This window comes from Etheostoma cragini, unplaced genomic scaffold, assembly GCF_013103735.1.
Source record: "Etheostoma cragini isolate CJK2018 unplaced genomic scaffold, CSU_Ecrag_1.0 ScbMSFa_1899, whole genome shotgun sequence".
Lineage (NCBI taxonomy): Eukaryota > Metazoa > Chordata > Actinopteri > Perciformes > Percidae > Etheostoma > Etheostoma cragini.
Genome location: NW_023266000.1, coordinates 1 through 2,339, shown reverse-complemented (window position 1 = coordinate 2,339; position 2,339 = coordinate 1). Strand labels below are relative to the sequence as shown.

The window sequence follows — 2,339 nt, the reverse complement described above, 5'->3', positions numbered from 1 at the left end:
TATGATATACTATACTATGACTTTTTATCCTTTTTATGACATACTATATTATGACATTTTATATCTTCTCATGACATATTATATTATGACTTTTTTTCCTTTTTATCACAAACTATACAAATACTTTTTATCCCTTTTTATGATATACTATACTATGACGTTTTATTTCTTTTTATGACATACTATACTATGAATTTTTATCCCTTTCTATTACATGCTATACTATGACTTTTTTCTCTTTATATGACATGCTATACTATGACTTGCTATCCTTATTATGACATACTAAACTATGACTTTTCATCATGTATCTGACATACTATATTATAACTTTTTAACTCTTTTTATGCCATTCTATACTGTGACTTTTTATCCCAATTCATGACATGCTAAACTATGACTTTTTATCCTTTTTATGACATATTTTACTATAACTTTTTATCTCTTTTGAAGACAAACTATACTGTGAAATTTTACCTCATTTTATTACATACGATACTAGGACTTTTCATCCTTTATCTGACATCTGACATACTATACCATAACTTTTTATCTTTTTTCATGACATACTACACAATAACTTCTTATCCTTTTTATGACATACTATGACTTTTTACCCTTTTTATGACATACCATACTATAGCTTTTTATCTCTTTTTATTAAATACTTTACCATGACTTTTTGTCTCTTTTTATGACATACTATAATATGACTTTTTATACTATGACGCTTTATTTCTTTTTATGACATACTCTATTATGAATTTTTATCCCTTTCTATTACATGCTATACTATGACTTTTTATCCTTCTTATGATATACTATACTATGACTTTTTATCCTTCTTATGATATACAATATTGTGACTTTTTATCCTTTTTCTGACATAACAAACTATAGCTTTTTATCTCTTTTCATGACATACAGTACCATTACTTTTTATCCATTTTTATTACATACTATACTATGACGTTTTATTTCTTTTTATGACATGCTAAACTATGACTTTTTTTGTCTTTTTATGACATGCTATACTATGACTTTTTTGTCTTTTTATGACATACTATACCATGACTTTTTATCTTTTTTCATGACATACTACACAATAACTTCTTATCCTTTTTATGACATACTATGACTTTATATCCTTTTTATGACATACAATACTATTACTTTTTATCCCTTTTATGACATACTGTATGAGACTTTTTACAACATACTATGACTATATCATCCTTTTTTTACGTACTATATTATGACTATTTCATGGCTTTTACCAACATAGTTCATTATGACTCTTTCTTTAAACTCTATTATGACTTTTCCTCACTACATACTATACTACGAGTGTTTATGACGTCCTATAGTAAAGAAATAAGAACCTGTTCCCAAAGAGACCAGTGTGAACACAGTCAGTTCTATTGTTGACTATTAAATGTTGGAGAGTATCTAACCCCACTACGACGAGGATGGGATTCGAACCCACGCGTGCAGAGCACAATGGATTAGCAGTCCATCGCCTTAACCTCTCGGCCACCTCGTCTGCTGGCTGCCCTTTCAAAGTAAAGGTCTGATTCTGGTCACGCCCTGAGTATTTAGAGAGGCATTCCAAGTTCAGAGAAGCAGAAAGCACCAATTAAACAGACACCTGCAGCTGTCTTAACATACTAGAATATGACTGTTTATTCACTTTTTCATCCTACTATACTATAATAATGATAACATGACCATTTGTCTGACTTTTTATCCTTTTTATGACATACTATACTATGAAATTTTTATCCTTTTTATGACATACTATATTATGAAATTTTATCTCTTCTCATGACATACTATATTATGACTTTTTTTTCCTTTTTATCACAAACTATACAAATACTTTTTATCCCTTTTCATGATATACTATACTATGACGTTTTATCCTTTATATGAAATACTATACTATGTCTTTTTATCTCTTTTTATGGCTTACTGTACTATGATTTTTCGCTCTTTTTATGACTTTTTATGAATTTTTATCCCTTTCTATTACATGCTATACTATGACTTTTTATCCTTCTTATGATATATTATGCTGTGAATTTTTATCCTTTTTCTGACATAACATACTATAGCTTTTTATCTCTTTTTATGACATACTATACTATGACTTTTTATCCTTTATATGACATACTATACTATGACTTTTTATTTTTTATATGACATACTATACTATGACTTTTTATCCTTTATATGACATACTATACTATGACTTTTTATCTTTTATATGACATACTATACTATGACTTTTTATCCTTTATATGACATACTATACTATGACTTTTTATCCTTTATATGAC

General features: G+C 27.6%; 1 non-coding gene across 1 annotated transcript; it reads right to left on the bottom strand.

Annotated features, from left to right (window-relative positions):
* Positions 1-1,461: 1,461 nt before the first annotated feature.
* Positions 1,462-1,543, bottom strand: trnas-gcu. Its single transcript has one exon. It is a non-coding gene; the product is annotated as a tRNA-Ser (tRNA).
* Positions 1,544-2,339: the final 796 nt, after the last annotated feature.